Source organism: Pipistrellus kuhlii, unplaced genomic scaffold (genome assembly GCF_014108245.1).
Source record: "Pipistrellus kuhlii isolate mPipKuh1 unplaced genomic scaffold, mPipKuh1.p scaffold_m20_p_1, whole genome shotgun sequence".
NCBI lineage: Eukaryota > Metazoa > Chordata > Mammalia > Chiroptera > Vespertilionidae > Pipistrellus > Pipistrellus kuhlii.
Window position 1 is genome coordinate 109719228 of NW_023425404.1, and position 17719 is coordinate 109736946.

Below are 17719 nucleotides of genomic sequence, written 5' to 3' on the forward strand. Positions count from 1 at the left end.
ATTGGATGCAGGGAGGGTAGTATTTAACTGACAGTTTGACATAATACCCAGAAAGAACAGAAAGACATTACTTCCTTTATGACCAAGAATATCTAGACTCATAGATTGGGTTTAAAAGTAAAATAGAGCTGAAACCGGTTTGGCTCAGTGGATAGAGCATCAGACTGCGGACTGAAGGGTCCCTGGTTCGATTCTGGTCAAGGGCATTTACCTTGGTTGTAGGCACATCCCCAGTAGGGGGCGTGCAAGAGAAAGCTGATCGATGACTCTCTCTCATCGATGTTTCTAACTCTCTATCTCTCTCCCTTCCTCTCTATAAAAAATCAATAAAATATATATTTTTTAAAAAGTAAAATAGAATGTGATAAGAACTAGAAGTAGATAACCAACACAAGCCTGACATTTTTGTTGGCCATTTTCACATTAAAATGAGTAGTAAAGTGGGGTGTGATTATAGTGTGTCCCCTGGGATTCTCTTACAGCAATAATTTTGTTTTCATCCTCAAATGATCTGAGTACAATTTCTTGTGCAAAAGAAGAGATGAAGGATGAGAGAAAGTGAGGTGAGTACAGAGGTGCAGAGAGTGTTTCCACCATGGCCACTGTGCAGCAGCCCTGTTCCTCAGGCACAGGAACCGTGGTCCAGCCTCAGTGCCTGTCTCAAAACCCTGCTCATGTCCCCTGGAGTCCCTTCCCCCATCCCCTCTAATCTACTGTGCTGATCAAAGCTCATGCTGCCTGCACAGATTTTCTTTCCCACTCCCTCCTCCCAAACTGTATTTCTGAAGCATTACACATTTAAGTCTGACCACATACAAAATAATAGTAGGAGATGGGAGATGTATGAGCACCATCACTTCTTGTAGCATTTCTGGGGCAGGGCAAAGCTGAGCCCCAGAAGTTTGAAAGGCAAGGGTGCACTTGCAGGAAAGGTATCCTTTGGCTTAGCAAGCTGCTGTAGCTTCGGCTCTTCCTCCTGTCCTATTTCTCCTACTGTGGCCGTTTTTATCTGCTTCGTTGCCTTTCTGTCTGCTTCCCCTTTCAGGCACCCCAAGTTGAAACACTGCAAAAGCACATGTGCCTGGAGATAGAGAATAGAGATGCACATTAATTATTTCTATTCATGCCAGTGATGATAGAAGGCCTGATGCCATGGCTGTGTATCTACTCCCGCTGAGTGCTAACTGGGCTTTGTAAGTTGACAGCAGGCATCATAATACCTCTAAATGGGCAGGGCCATTGGGCATCTCGGTAGCAAACAAGGAATGAGGCTTAGTAAGACACTGGGACCTTCAGGGTTTTGCACCCACTTACTCCTTGGCAAATTATCCACGGCCCCAGGCTTCCTTTAACAGGAAGGCCCTAACCTCCCTTTGGGGACCAGCTGAGACCTGGTTCCCAGCTCCCCTGCATGTGATCAATCTGGAATTTCTCTTTTCATTCTTTTGATGGATTATATATCTGTCTACTTCTAACATGAAGTAATTGAATTCCATTTTTTTAAAACTTTAGATTGATTACCCCCTTTCATTTCAGAGAATTCTACATAGAGAGATTAGGGTTCCACTTCCTAAATTACTAGCACATTCCAAATTTGTTTTCCTGGTATTTCACTGAAATTGCCTTGTTTGGGTCCTGGGTGTTCTGAAACTTGTCTTCAAGTCTCATATTAAAGATAATCACTGGATCGATACTTAGATTTTGTTTTGTTGAGTCTTTGGGGTCAAACTGGTGTTAAAAAGAGACAGAAGCATGTGTGATATGATTTATTACAAGGGAATTTCTCCCAGGTTATAAGAAAGTCATGGGCAGGGGACTGTGGCAGTTAGAGGAGAGCGCCAAAGCTGATGAGGCCATGGGGGAATGCGGGCATAGGATACCAAACCTTTTAGTTTCTCAAGAGATATCCAAAGACTTCAGTGTTGCCTCTTTATTCATTTGTTTTTCTTAATCGCATGTGGACCAGCACAGTGATGGCAAAATAAAATATGTCTACAGACCCCTCTATCCAATGTCTACCAGATGGTACTGCTGGAATGTACTAAACAGACAACTAATCAATTCTTAATTGATAGAAACTTCGTAAGCTATCCTCACTGGGAGGCGCCTCACAGTTGCCTCCATGTGTACCCCAGAAGCAGCATTGTATGTGTTATGTTGAATTCAATGAAATTCAATATGATTCTTGGATATATATTTCAGACCTCTTCTGTCCTGCTTTTCTCCTATATTTACAGTGTAGGTGGACCACTTCCTAATGCTTCCCTTGAAAACAAGTAGCAGAAGATGGTATTAAAGGTCTCACCTTAACTGGTTATTTTAAAAGAAGCTTCCAGGATTATTTTCTTATTCTTCTGATATAGTATAGTATGGTGCTTGGAATTGCATTTAGGAGAAACCTACTACTTGTTTCTAATTGATTTAATATTCCCAAGTTTTCAAGAATATTTACACATAATGAGAATAACTTTTTCATGTTCTATTAATTACCCATAAATATTATAATTTAAACAATACAATTTCTTCAATAAATCATCTAGACTTATTTAGAAACATTTAGACAAAATTTAAAAAGTCAAAGAGATTTGAAACATTGGCAAAAGGTTCAATCCTATATAATAAAGGCTAATATGCAAATCAACCGAACAGCAGAAAGACCAGTTGCTATGATACACACTGACCACTATGGGGCAGATGCTCCCACAGAGGGAGCACCACTCAGAAGCTAGGCTCACAGACTGGCGAGTGCAGTGGCGGTGGCGAGAGCCTCTCCTGTCTCCACAGCAGTGCTAAGGATGTCTGAGTGCTGGCTGAGCCGGCCTAAGCCATCAGTCAGACGTCACCTGAGGGCTCCCAGACTGCAAGAGGGTGCAGGCCAGGCTAAGGCTCTCCCTTGCCCCTGCCCTGAGTGCACAAATTTCATGCATTAGGCCTCTAGTTTTTAATAAAAGGTCTGTTCTATGCCTATAACCAGCTTACTAAAAATATAAATAAAAAATAAATAAAACTGTGTGATTACATGATCACCATGTATTCAATAGTATGCAATATAAATAAACTATCCGTAAGCATTTTTAATTTGCACATCAACTTGGAGGAAAACAAGAATGAAACTGAATCAAATAATTGTTTTTTGGGGAAATGTTTAGTCTGAGACTTTGCATTTCTTTCCAGTTTTATAGCAGTGTCTACAGATATAAGCGATACCTTACACAGAACACTTTCTTTAGAGGTCTAATGAACCAACCGGGCTCAGCTTAGATTGCTGGCAGAACAAGGGTAAGGACCCACATCCCTGTTTCTGGCTCCTAAAGCCTGCCTGCCATTTTCCAGCCACCGCAGCGCTGTAGCTTTCTCTTGACTCTCGGTAACTGACACTGAAGGGTGGTGCTATGAACTGAAGGGTGTCCTTTCCAGATTCATATGTTGAAGCCAGACCCCAATCTGATTATATTCGAAGATAGGGCTTTTAGGAGTTAATTTAGGTTAAATGAGTTCATAAGGGTAAGTCCTAATCTGATAGTATCGGTGGCCTTATCAGAAGAAGGAGAGAGAGACCTTTTTCTCCATGTGAGTGATATTGAAGAAAGGCCATGTGGGGACACGGAGGTTCCTGTTTGCAACCCAGGAAGAGGGTTCTCACCAGAACTTGGTGGTACTGGCACCCTACATTCATTCATACTTCCAGTCTCCAGGACTGTGAGAAATTTCCTTTTTTTTTTTTTTTAATTTTTTTAATTTTTTTTTTTTAAGGAACTTAGTCTGTGATTTTACGCCCATTTGGGGTAAGATACCTGCTCTATGTAAAGAGAGTCCATGGTAGATGCCATTTTCTGAAATGTGTCCTTAAGAAGTTTCCAACACTTGGACCTCTAACTTTCCAGTCTGCATTTAGCCACTTTTCTGTAAATAATGGTCCTTCCTCTTCCTGTTCAATCCTGTGACTGGCTGCATGGATTGCCACAATGCAAGTCTATTGTTGTGTCTTTTTTCTGCCATTTTTCTCATAGCACATTTTCCAGTGAGCTCGTAGTAGCTTTTTTCTTGAATTGGAAAAATTCAATTGACCAAACTGTACGTTTTCTCTTCCTTCATTCCTAGTTTGTGGCACTGGAGAGATTCCTTACCTCTTTTTTTTTGTATGAATCTCTCTACTCATGGTTGATTATTTGTAACCAATATTTTCTTATCAGTCTGAAAAATTGGGCTTATAGATTTTTGGAATCGGAACTGATGAGCTAGATCCTTCACATCTACCACATGTTGTGGGTGTGTTGACAGAACCACTCACAGCTGCATGCAGTCTTCAATAGACATGAATGCCTGGTGAGAAAATAAACTTCAGTTAACCTTTTTCTTCTTGCACCCAGATAACTCTCTTTATCCTGAAATATTGTTGCATAAGGTAAAATACTGTCCCTAGAGCTCTGACTCAAATAAATGAGTACAAACTAGAGATGGCATGTAGAAAGGAAAGATAGTGGAGGAGACAAAAATGTAATCTAGAGTTTTTTGGAAAATTCTTGAGATAGATCTCAAGTTATTTCCTATCTGGATGGCAAATTGTTTGTTTAATTATAATTATAATTATAATTACTTCAGTTATTTTTAAATATAGCTAAACTGAAGATAATTTAAATATGGTTAGTTAAAAAATATGATACATTATAAAGTGCTTTGAAAAATTCAAATAAATTAATCTTATCTATAACGTCCCTAACAGCCTTTGCTCAGAGTCTTCTACTGGGAATTTCAGCCAGTTCAAGAGAGAACATTTTTGTTTTTGACACCATCATTTCTTAAGTGTTTCTCATCCTTAGCCAAGTATTCTATCCCTAAAACATGCACCCAGGAATCCTCATTATGACCTCTGCACCCAGTGAGGCTAGTTCCCTCTGTCATTCAGTGGACTCTTCCTCACTCATTCTCACAGGATTTGAACCACGGACATTAGGTCTTTCTCCCCTCACTGCATTTTAATAATTTCACTTATTATTAAATGCTGAACTCACAATTAGACTCAGCCAGAATTCATCATGGAACCATTGGATCTGTTAGCTAAAAAGCAATTGTCCTTCAACTAACTATTGGGTAAATAGTATACATTTATTTATAAACTGACACTTAGAAACTCAGAATACTTTCTTCTTCTTCCTCTTCTTCTTCTTCTTCTTCTTCTTCTTCTTCTTCTTCTTCTTCTTCTTCTTCTTCTTCTTCTTCTTCAAACAAACATAAGACAATAAGGTCCCTCGGTTTGATTCATCTATTTAGTTATTCACTCAACAAATATTTAAACAGTGTCTATTGCTAGTATTTTTTAGTAAATAAAGCAGAAATGGAACCTACCATCTTGGAGCTTACAGTCTAGTAGGGTTGATAGACATAAAGTAAATAAGTCAATCTAGAATCATAAATATGAAGGAATAAAGTGGGCGCAGAGATAAGAAATAGGAGGTGGGATGAGAAGGGTCTTCTATAATAAGAGTGTTGGTGAAGACATCTCCAAAGAGGAGACATTTATGTTGAAGCATTAATGGTGTTGTGAGGGGGATGTAGCATTCTGTGTAGGGAAAGCAGCAATTTGAGAAGGTGGTGAGCAGGGAGGAGGTAGATTTGTTCCTGAAGGAAGGACAAGATGGTGGGAGAAAGGGACTCAGGAGTGAGGTTGCAGTCAGAGCCCTGAAGTCTTTGGAAGCCATGTAAGGATGTAAGGGCATTTCCATTTCTTTGGGGCCTAATGTCCTCCATGGGCCTTGTTGGTCCTGTGGACAGCCTGCTCCCCAAAGGACCCTCGGAAGCTGCTCTCCAGAGTAAGGAGTAAAAGATCAGAAACGTGAGCAAACACCACCACTCCTCTGCTTGAGGATTCACTGTGGCTCTCCATGCTGCACCATAGCCCATGAGCCACCCATTGGCCCCAGAATGGCCTTAGAAATTCTTTAGAGCCCAATCCTGTGAAGAAGAAATGTGAAGCACATGGAAAAACTCATTTTATGGATTCACTATCATCATTTTCAGGGGGAAGGAGAGTTTTTACTTTGACATGAAAATCTTGCAACTTTCCTAGAGTCCTTGTGAATAAAATATGCTTTGTCAGAGTCTGAGAAATTCTCTAGGTTCTAATTCAGCAATTTTATGTTCAATGCTTTTGATTCTTTAAAGGTGTTTTAAACTACCTTAAAAGAAGAAGGGAAAAACACTATGGCAATGACCTCTGCAGTTTGGGTATTATCATATAACCAAACTGGAAAAAGAAAGACAATGTTTTCATTCGAAAAGATGTGTCATTTAAATCTTTATTACCTATAATTGCTATTGTTTCACAAAAATAAAACAATAAAAAGAAATAGAATATGTATTAGAATAAATGATAGGTGAGTTACTAGATGTATCTTGTTTAAAAATTCACCAAGTTATTCTTTTTTTTTCCATTCACATTTTACTCTTTGAGAATCACTGTACTATGAATTCTTTACCATGGATCTAAAATATTTTCCTATATCATAAATGCCTTGATAAGTATGCTAACAACAAGTTAGTTTTAGATAGTCACTTTCCAGAACTCCTTCATTGAAAAGATTAACCTGAGAATGATTTCATTGCTTAATTAGCTGTTCTGAGGGAAAGGACCACTTTTAGTATTCAAGGCAATATGTTTGTTTTGCTTCCTTGGCTTTGAAAATTATGTCTGTTACTCCTCTACATGTTTTGTGAACCACTCCTGGAATTATTTTTGCAACATAAACCTTTAGACCATGATGAGTTAGAGGGTTAGGCAAAAGTAGGTTTACAATGATGAATATGTGAAACACAGAGTTTTTCTTGTATTTTTATTCATTAACTAGAGGCCCAGTGCACAAATGTGTGCATCTTGAAAGGAATTGTGGGCCGAGAGGCTGTGGTTGGCATAGGGGTGGGTCTTGGCCCATCCTCCACACCCCCAGCCCTCCCACTGCGGCCCCTGGTCCCCTGTCTGGTGGCAGCTCTGTTTCTGCTGCCACACTCCCATGCTCTGATGGCTCAGAGCTGTTGGAGCTGGTGCAGTCAGTGGGTGTGAGTGGCAGCTGCTGCCATGATTGCCCCTCAGGAGCAGGGGTAGGTGGCTGATTGTGCTGAGTGATTGGGACCAGCTCCCGCTACCTACAGTAGGTGTGAGCAGGGCCATGTACTCAGCAGTAGGTGTAAGTGCTAGGTGGGACTGTGGCTTACAGGAGCAAAAAATTTTCAATAACTACCAGAGGCTCGCCCCAATAACAGCGACCTGTGCCCTGCCTTAGTCTGGTGTTGTTGCTCACCTGCTCTACCATCCTGTCATGGTCAATGCCCATCATGTTCCTCACACACCCCTTGGTGGTCAGCATACATCAGAGCAACTGGTTGTTTGGATGTTCAGTTGTTTTATTTGTTTTGGTTGTTTTGGTTGTTCCACTGTTTAGTCTTTTGCATATTAGACTTTTATTATATAGGATGATTGTATTATTTTCCCATACAAGCAACTGTAAATCTACTTTGCTCTACCTGTATATAAAAATCTCTGCTGCATCAGGGGACCACATATGTGTCTGATTTTGTGATCTTTGTCCTACATATTAGACTGATTACTTATAAATTATCCAGTCAAAATCGAATAGTGCAAAGACCCAGATTGGACTTTGGATTTTACACTGGTTACAACAGAATGTTGATGCATTGTGCCTAATTGCCAGTTTTCACTCATCTGATTCCAAGGAATATTTACTACTATGCTCTGTTCTCTGAGGAAACGGTGGAATTTTATTCCTCATCCTCCTCCCCACTGTCTCTACCTTTATTCCCTGATATAGTAATGTTCCTTCTAAAGCAAAACCCAAAGATAACTTTGACACAAGTTTTCCTCACCGCCCCCCCCCGATTGTTTTTAATGTTTTAACATTAAATAATATCCTTAATTGTATCTATAACTAGCTGAATTCACTTTATGTACTAATGACTATTCTAAGCAATTTTTATTCACACTGTAGATTAGTGAAGAGACCTACTTTGATATCAAAGCCAAGACAGAGAAAATCCATGAGCAAATGGAAATTCTCTAGAATTCTAATGGGAGAACAGTAAATGAAAAGTTTTGAACAGTAAATAAGAACTTTTCATTTGAAATATACATGTAAATCAAGTTAAATTTCCCAAAGTTAACTCTAACCTTCTTCAAAGTAGTATTTATAATTACTATTCTGTTTGGTATAGTCACATACAACTTGCCACTGTTTTTAATTCTTTAAGCTTTATGTTTATGCAGAGCCTAATGACTATATATGTAGACTGACTAATGATCTTTAAAATTGTGTTAATATAACAAAATAATATAGCATATCCATTGCCTTTTAAGGTTGTTTTATCTTTAAACTTGTTTCAAAGCTAGTAAACCTGGAGGAGGTAGAGTGGCACATAAATATTATGTCAAATTAATATAGCAAAAATCATGACATGAGGATTCCAAATTTATACTATTTGGGACATGTAAGTTGCAATCTATGAAACATTCAGAAAATATCTCAGAAATTATCCAGCTCTGATATCCATTAAAGAAAAAAAATGTGTATTCAGTCTTCTTTATTGAGATTAATGTCAACAGGCTACAACTTTAAGAGTAACCATTTTAAAAAATTGATTTTTTATTACTCCTACAGTTCTCTGTAATAATAAACTTGCTGTATGTAGTTTGGAGACTAGCAAGCTCAACGTTTAAAAACATGAAATTCTTAAAATTTGATTATCTCTCTAAGGATAAGTTGATTTTTAAAATTTCTAACATCTTGCTTTGGGCATGATAATGTAGATATAGAACACATTCAAGTTGCAAATTGGACATTTCAGCTAATAGGTTATATACACTCATATTCAGTGTTTCCCAGACATTTCTGCACAACTGGGATATCACACTCTACACCCCAAACAGGATTCTGATTTAATTGGCCTGCATGTTATCTGGGCTTTGACATTTTTAAAAGAACTCCAAGTAATTTTAATGTGCAGAGAAGTATTGGAAGGTTGAAAGTTTTTCTTTAGCTCATGGCATTGTCCTACCTTGAGCAATGTTTCGAATTCAGTTGAGAGTAAGATAGAGAAATAATACATGGGTCATCTGAATATGGGAGGTCTTTCAGTTATATCTGGTTATTCTTAAATCCCTGTTTCTGTGACCCTTGGTGTGACATGTATTTGGAAACCAATGATATAATTTGTTTTCTTATATGTGTTTTCTAGAATTTAAACTGCCATGTAGGTATTGCCAGTTCTGCTTTAAAATGTGAACTGATTCCAATTACTCTCAACTATCAGATTGTCCAGTTGTCCTGACTAAATGCACTTCAGTCTTTCTCACAATAGCTTCTCTCCTTGCTGTTTTGCCTGTTAGTAAGCTATTTGGAGCTGTTATGATTGACTTTTGCAATAGCTTCTAAATCAATGTCTGATTCTAATCTTCCCCTTTCCTAGTCCATCCTATTGTCTAGATTGTTCCTTTTGATCCACACTTAATCCATTATTTCCAAGGCTCTCTCGTCAAGTTTAGACAGCCAATGGATTAGCAATCAAAATTCTGCACATCTTACTATACTCACTTCACATGCCTGCTGTTCTAGTTATAGATAGGCTCTGGATATGGGCTCCTGTGGTGTCTGGAGAAAAGCATTTTGGGACCCATGGATGGGAAGATGAGATGGAGTGCTAAGATTTACTGAAGCTGAAACAAACATCAAGAACTGTCCCCAGGTACCTGGAGTCTGTCTCATCTATGGCCATGGCTTAGCTCCATCCCACTGTGGAAGTCCAGCTTTGTTTTTATCAAGCACAGAAGGAGGGCCTGGCCCAGGAATTCTGTGCCAGGGGCCCGGCATTGGCAGGCATACTTCATTTCAGTCCACACCAAAGCTTTGTCCAGCTCAGTCTCCATCCTCATCCAGCTAATGTCTCTGATCCCAGCTGTCCTCAGGCTGGCACTGTGCTGCTGTACCCAGGCTGACCCTGGGAGCCACACTTGGGTCTGTGCTTCCTACAGAGAGAACATGCTGGAGCTCGGGAACATGCCAACACATGTGTGCTATTGAGATAGGCCTTTGTTAAGCTTTGACTATATTATCTCAGTCTTGGGAAGGATCTGGCTGTCTTTCAAAATTAGCCAATTCCTTCCTGAACCTTAGTGGGCTTGTGCTGGGCCCTCCCCCTAACCAATCAGATTTGTTTCCCAAACTAGATAACTTCCCCTTTTGGTCACCATCTTGGCTCCTATTGCACATGCACCCAGCAAAGGAGTTTCCCCTTTTTCTTTCCCTTGGTAATCCCAGGTAATGGCTGGTAACCAACCTTTCCTTCCCACTCTGGGCATTAGGTCCCAATGATGGAGGATGCAGCTGTTCCATAGAGTGTGTAAAGCTGTAGCGCCCAACCTAATTAGCTTGACCAGTTTTGCTTCCTAGTTTATTAGCTTAATGTCTGATTCCCTTTGTTTTTTTTCTTTATTTATATCTAGCTACCTATGCTAGCATAGTTTCTATAATCTTCCTAGCTTTTGCTGCTTGTTCCACTATGCTCAGACCAGCCTTGCTCTGTAGTTTCAAATCATTTTTCAAAGTCCGAGTCAAATAGCGTGACTCTATGAACCCACTCTCCCTGGTTTACATCACTAATACTGAATGAAATCTTTGCCTTTTTCAAAGTCTTATGGAACTGATTGTGTCATGAGAACTGCAGTTACCTCATATTGTTTAGAATAGATATATCTAAGTTCCTGCATTAACTCAATCTGTTGCATGCTCAGGAGAGCAAAGACTATATTTTTGGTCCTTCTCTACACTGAGCTCAAGGTCTTCACATATATAATCAATACATCATAAATACTTGTTAGCATAAATGAGTGACTCTTAAAAGAAATGATTGTAAATAAACAGACCATTATATAGCATCTCATTACATGAGACTGTGATCTCTTGAAAATGTGACCTGCATGCATTTTTCTTGAAGTCTTTTGAGCTAGTTCTTTTTTTTTTTCTTTTAATATATTTTATTGATTTTTCCACAGAGAGGTAGGAAAAGGATAGAGCTAGAAATGTTGATGAGAGAGAAACATTGACCAGCTGCCTCCTGCACACCCCCCACCGGGGAAGTGCCTGCAACCAATCTACATGCCCTTGACCGGAACAGAACCTGGGACCTTTCAGTCCGCAGACCAACTCTCTATCCACTTAGCCAAACTAGTTTCAGCTTGAGCTAGTTCTTAACAAAGGGAGAAGCTAATAACACTGATTTCCCTCTGTGTGCTTCTTGTAAGACAGTAGTCAAAAAGGAAAACATGTTTCTCAGTCTGCACTAAAATAAAATCTTTTCTAGCTATCTTGTTATTTTAAAGTATAAATGCTGGCTTTAGAGATTCATTCTACAAAGTCAGCAACACTATATTATGAAAATATTTGTTTGAATCTAGCATCATTAATTTTATAACAATACTACTCTACAGATTATGCTTTTCGTTTTGCTTCTTTATTTTTAAAAAAATATATTTTATTGATTTTGCACAGAGAGGAAGGGAGAGAGATAGAGAATTAGAAACATCAATGAGAGAGAGTCATTGATCAGCTGCCTCTTGCACACCCCCTACTGGGGATGTGCCCGCAACCAAAGTACATGCCCTTAACCGGAATCGAACCAGGGTCCCTTCAGTCCCCAAGCCGATGCTCTATCCATTGAGCCAAACCAGTTTTGGCTGCTTCTTTGTTTTTAATGATTCATGAAACTATGGCAGTTTCTCTCCCTTTGCCTTGCCCTTGTTTGATCTCTCAACAGCTACCAAAGTAAAGGGAGTTGGCGACAAGATTTTCCTCTTTTAAAGATGTGATCCCAGAATAGTTTATCATCTGAAATTGGCATTTAATGTCTTATTTAGGAAGCAGCACAAAGATTTATGTTGTCAAAAGTAACTCTGTGCCAAATGAAAACACCTTTATAGATTTTTTTTTTTTAATTTAACCTCCCCAGAGGGTATTATCAAAATGCTAGCTCTATGAAGTGGAAATGGTACAGTGTCTCTGGGGTGGGGGTTGGGGGTGCAGAGAAGGGGGCAAAGTATCTCTATGTTTAAACTTAGCAAAACAGCTCAGCCACTCGTGAACAGAAAATCTGGATGGCACGGTGGATTAAAAATGGCCAAAAATCCCTACAATTCCTCCCATAAAGAAGTAGAATCTACCTACCCACCCTTCAAATTCAGGGCATGCCTTTGTTCTGATCAAATGAATGGGACAGAAGTGAAGGTATGCAACTTATAAGCAATGCCTCCAGAGGCCTGTGGCTTCCATTCTTACTCTCTTGGATTCTATCACCTTTTGTATAAGCCCAATCTAGCCTCCTTGAGAAGGAGATGGCACATGGAGATAGGGACCCTGAACTTGTGACCAACACTATGTGAAACCACCATCCCCTACTAATATGCGAACTGGTTGCAAACCAGCAGTGACCTAGCTGACACTATCGGACAGTAGCAACATCCAGTTGAGCCCAGCCTATCTCAACAGAATCTTGAATGGTTCAAATACAGAATAAGTAGCTATTTACTTGGTATAAAAGTAAAGGATACAAAACAAAGACCAACCAACCAAAAAAAAATCAATGGTAGATGGTAGGATAAAGCAAATGAATTTGATCTGGTGAGAATGTTGAACTTTCATTCTCTGATATTTGAGGATAATTCATAGATCAATAAATGGGAGTACCACAAAAATGTAAAATATCCAAAATTGTTTTTTCTGTTATCTGCAATATTTATGTCAACAAAGCAAAAGTAGTTTCTAATAGCACTTTATAATTTCCAGCATATATTCACATTAGAGGTATAATGCATGAAATTCATGCATGGAGGGGGTCCCTCAGCCAGGCCTTTATTCTCTCAAAGTATTGGACCACTGGCTCCTAACTGCTCATCTGCCTGCCTGTCTGCCTGATCACCCCTAACCAGTCTGCCTGCCTGCCTGATGGCCCCTAACAGCCTCTACCTCAACCCCCATCTGGAGTGGTGGTTGCCCCTACCTCAGCCCCCACTGCCACAGCTTCGTCCTGAAGGTCGTCCAAAATGACATCCAGAAGGTCATTTGGCTGTCCAGTCTAATTAGCATATTAATCTCTTATTATTATAGATGTCAATCTCAAGGACTTAACCCCAGTACTGAAATGTAGCTATTTTTATTGTAACGTTCACTTTGTAGTCTTGAAAATAGAGGTTTATAAAGTTAAACTTATTTATAAAATGTTATCTAGAAATGTAAATTAGATTTGAATTTTGATTCTAAGTGAAAGTGATGTCAAACTTCCTTTGGCAAAATTTTACTCACAGCTTGTCTATTGCTTATTAATCATTGACTGACTCAGAGGCTAACATTTTGAGAACATGAGAAGTTAGAAAAGAAAAAAATGACAGGAGGAAAGTTTCATTCTTTGACATTAAAGGAGTGAAAACAATATGTTAAAAAAAACTGACTAATTAAAAGTATATTAGCCTGTCACTTGAAATACCAGACTGGATAATTTTGGGATAGTTACAGTTACCTTAGAAATGAAAATGTTGGCCAAGCAGTTCCCAGGTGCTAGGAGGAAACCATCCAACTTTTTCACAATGTTGGCTATGTGAAAATTCTCAACTTTTAATTTTTAAAAGCTGCTTCTGAATTAATATTTTCCATAAATCTTTTGGAAATATAAATAGTAGTCATTTCTCTTTTTTTTTTCCCTAAGAAATAGGCCAAGACAGAGAACTGTGTAGATTTTCCAAAAATCCTCCTCTATTAGAATGCTTGAATGGCAGTTTTGATTAGTACTAGAAAATGTCATGAGCTTTCAAAGCTAATAAATCTGGGACTTCTTTACAAATCTGAACTTAATAAAGAAATCGTCTGCAAGTGCTATGCACTGAATTGTGTTCTCCCAAAATTCACATGATGAAGCCCCATTTGACTATATTTAGAGATAGAGTCTGTAGGAAGTAATCAAGGTTAATTGTGGTCATAAAACGGAGTCCTAATCTAATGGGATTGGTGTCCTTATAAGAGGAGGGAGAGACACCAGATACATTTGTCTCCACCATCTGAAGACACAGCGTGAGGAAGGCCGGCCAGCTACAAGACAGGAAGAGAGCTCTCACCCAAAACCCAATCAGCCAGAACCTTAATCTTGACCTTCCTAGCTTCCAAAACTGTGAGCAATACATTTTTGTTGTTTAAGATCCCCAGTCTATGTTATTTTGTTATGGCAGCCTGAGCTGACTAAGAGAGTATGTACATAGTATACAAACTTTAGCCCCATATGGATACTAAATCTAAGTCAGAATATTTGAGGCCCCCCACACAATTGTTGTGGTGGTGTTTTTTGTTTGTTTGTTTGTTTTCAGTTGATTAGAAAAATACACCAGAATAAGAATTATAGAGGAATCCAGTGATTCTGTAAAATTATCACACATTAATCCCATAACAGTATGCATTTGAAAAATAGTGCACATGTATGCATAGTGTTCTCAGGGATTCTAGCAGCCCCTGCAAAGTGTCTGTGAATTTTGCCTCCAATATTGAAGCTAATTTATAATTTGTCAATAAGGATGATTAGTTGCATATTGAAATGGTACTAGAGTGTACAGGTACTATAACTAGCTACCTATATTGGCTCTTCAAACTGCACACTTTTATGTATTTTGATGAGTATCACTTAAATAAAGCAGAGTCTTCTATCCATGCTTACCAATTGCTTTATCTTTGTTTTGTGGCTTTAGGATGTCAGAACCTTAGCTGAAAGGCAATAAAAGAGACAAATTAATTCAACCCCTTTCTATACAGAGTAAAGTATAGAATTTACAATAAGGCCGAAACTGTACTTCAACCCCAAATCTCCTCTGAGCTACATTTTTTAATGCCAACTTTGTGTGTTTTAATAGAAATCTCATATATAGTTTTAAACTTTTTAATTACACATTTTTTTTTTGCTGGATGTTTGGAATCTTGGAAGATCCCTTGCGAGTTGGCAGTGAGTCTCTTTAGTGGCCACTGTTTGGGAAGGCCTTGCTTGTATTTATAAAAGATAAACAGATGTTAATACTAGTAATTCACTCAGAACTGCTGCAGAATTTCTCCCTGGCCTCTTCTTTCTCACCATTCTGAGCCTGGGAATAGTCTCCTAGGCTCATTTTTGCAAAGGTTAAAGGTTTTGACCAGGGGCCTATAAAAGCACACTCTGTCCAGTTGGAAAATAGGTTCTGCTTCATTTAATAAATGAATCAACATAAACACATTCCAACACATCTCAAAATTCCTGGAGAGCTAGGCAAGCATTTAACTGAATTATAGATCCTTGGTTTGTTATTGTTTGGAAGATCACAAATAAGTAGGTTGTGCCTCTGTGGCTACACAGTTACCTCTCTGCACAGCATGAGAGACCATTTCCTTTGTGAGAGAGATTATTACTGGAAAAAACAGAAACTTTTATAATGGAAATATTGCTGGAATCTCAGTTTTTGTGTTACACAGCTATGTGACCTGAAAATAAATTCTCTCTCTTTTCTCTCTCTCTCTCTCTCTCTCTCTCTCTCTCTCTCTCTCTCTCTCTCTCTCTCTCACACACACACACACACACACACACTTAAGTAATTTACATTTTTGGAGGCTACTTAATTAAACTCTTGTAAATAATTAATAAAATAAATCATGCCAGTTAATAACCATTGTCAGCTATAGGGCATTAGATCAGTGTGCAAACAGATCAAGTAGGTAAAAATCCTTAGAGAAATGGTGCAGTGTGTAAAACATGAGGATAATGAGAACTTGTGCAATAATCTCATATAATCAACAAGACAGAAAGAGAAAGAGAGAAGAGGGGGGAGAGAGAGAGAGAGAGAGAGAGAAAGAAAGAGAGAGAGAGAGAGAGAGAGAGAGAGAGAGAGAGAGAGAGAGAGAGAGATATCAATGATGAGAGAGAGAGATATCAATGATTAGCTGCCTCCTGCACACCCCACACTGTGGATCAAGCCCACAACCTGGATATCTGTCCTGATGAAGAATCGAACTGTGTCCAGGTCATAGGTTGACACTCAATCACTGAGTTAAGTCAGCTGGGCCCGACATATGGAGAAGAATGGATTTTTAGGGTCATAGCTACCTACTGTGCCATCTACTTTCTTTTTGTTTTTAAATACAATGTGATTTATTTATAAATGAGAACAAATTAACAATGAACACTTTCAGAAGATGAAAAAGGACACCAGCAGTACTAAATACACAGTCTTTTAATTTTCTTCAAATTCAGAGTTTTAACCTGTTAACCGAGCAGGACCTAAAATACGTCAAACGTAAACACTATTGGGAACGGGTAGGACATATGAATACGTCCTTGAAATATATGTTGCGCCATAAGAGGAACAGTATATATTTTTTATAATCTTTATAATTGTTTGTAAAATTTATAATTTTTTAATTCTATGTTTCCATTTTTTGTTGGTATTCTTTTCTATTTGTTTGTAATTTTGTATTTTCCTTTGTGCTTTATATATAAATAAACGAAAAAATATATATTTCATTTATTTTAATTAAGTATAAATAAAAAAATAATAATAATATAAAATTACGTCCACTGGGCGTGACATACTGACAAGTCCTAGTGAAAGAGTATGCGCCTGTTGTACGTTGCGTAATTAAAAAGGGAACTTCCCGGTTAACAGGTTAATTATATAAAGATGAGCAGTCAATTATGTAACCTAAAAATATTTAGTTATTAAACTATATTAACACTTTCAATAAACTATACAAAAAGATGAGACAAACATGTGCATTTATAGAATTGCATGTCAGTCATGCCAGATCCCTATGAGGGAATTCCTAACATGAGTTCATTCATCTGTGAGGACACAGAGTAATTCTTGTTTAGACATACACATTCATTTACTTGTCCAGCCTGGTCAGCCCTCCACTGCTTGATGGTTTCCTTCCGCTATGAATGTGCGTGTCCAGGTGTCTGCTTCTCAGAGCAGACATTCACCTTCCTCATCCACCAGCCATTGGAGGACGGGGGCCACGCAGATGGTTAATTGGACCCATTCTCTGGGAGGGTTTCCGGGGGCCCTCTTCCATCATCATATCTGGAACCAGATGAGTTTCCGTAGCCTCTTCCCTTTTTCACATCTTGCTGAAGCAGAGTTTTGAAAAACAAAGCCACGAACTCAGTTATTCCCCAGAAGAAATCTGTTACCAAAGATAATCTCCATGGGAACTGGCTCCTGCTGCCCAACACTTGTCCTTTTGAGATGTAAACCATCTTGATCCTTGAGCCCCTCTACATCTACTTTCATTAATAGTTGGTTTCCTAAATGAATTGGCAACTAGGCATAACTTATTAGTATTTTGTTTTATTTTTTATGATGTTAAAAATAGCTTGTGTTTGAGAAGAAAAATCCTTGTGCCTGAAATGGCTTTTGACAACTCTTCAAGTGCTATTACTCCTCCTATACAGGACAAAATGTGGTCTGTATAATTTAATAGTGCTAAAATGTTACATTTAAAAAATATATATATATTATTGATTTTTTTACAGAGAGGAAGAGAGAGGGATAGAGAGTTAGAGACATTCATGAGAGAGAATCATCGATCAGCTGCCTCTTGCACACCCTCTGCTGGGGATGTGCCCACAACCAAGGTACATGCCCTTGACCAGAATCTAA

General features: G+C 38.6%; 1 protein-coding gene and 1 pseudogene across 1 annotated transcript in view; one reads left to right on the forward strand and one right to left on the reverse strand.

The window, feature by feature from the left end:
* The window catches only part of PLXDC2 (plexin domain containing 2), a 416442-nt gene that overhangs the window by 176857 nt on the left and 221866 nt on the right, over positions 1 to 17719 (forward strand). The window lies entirely within an intron of this gene.
* LOC118731202 lies at positions 16756 to 17322 on the reverse strand (annotated as a pseudogene).